The following is a 325-nucleotide window of genomic DNA, read 5'->3' on the forward strand; positions in this document are numbered from 1 at the left end:
AAGTCTGGAAGCTGCCACGATTCTCTGGAAGCAGTCGAGGAACTTCTGACAGCCTGATGTCGAAACGGCGCCGCTGAAGCCAAGAGCACATGCACGGGGCCCAAACGAGTGAATCCATGTCTATATAAGATATCACAGTTGCAAATCCTCTGCTAGAGCTCTGGAGTCGGTTGCCCAGGGAACAGGTCTCAAGATAATATAAATAAGTCTTTTGAAGACTCTGGTAGATGAAATAATCTTGAACTGCTGGAATCTTAATGGTAAGCCAGCGACTTCGGGATATCGCCTGCTCTCAGAATGTACACATTGAAACGACAGCGAAACT

Source organism: Mastomys coucha, unplaced genomic scaffold, assembly GCF_008632895.1.
Source record: "Mastomys coucha isolate ucsf_1 unplaced genomic scaffold, UCSF_Mcou_1 pScaffold9, whole genome shotgun sequence".
Lineage (NCBI taxonomy): Eukaryota > Metazoa > Chordata > Mammalia > Rodentia > Muridae > Mastomys > Mastomys coucha.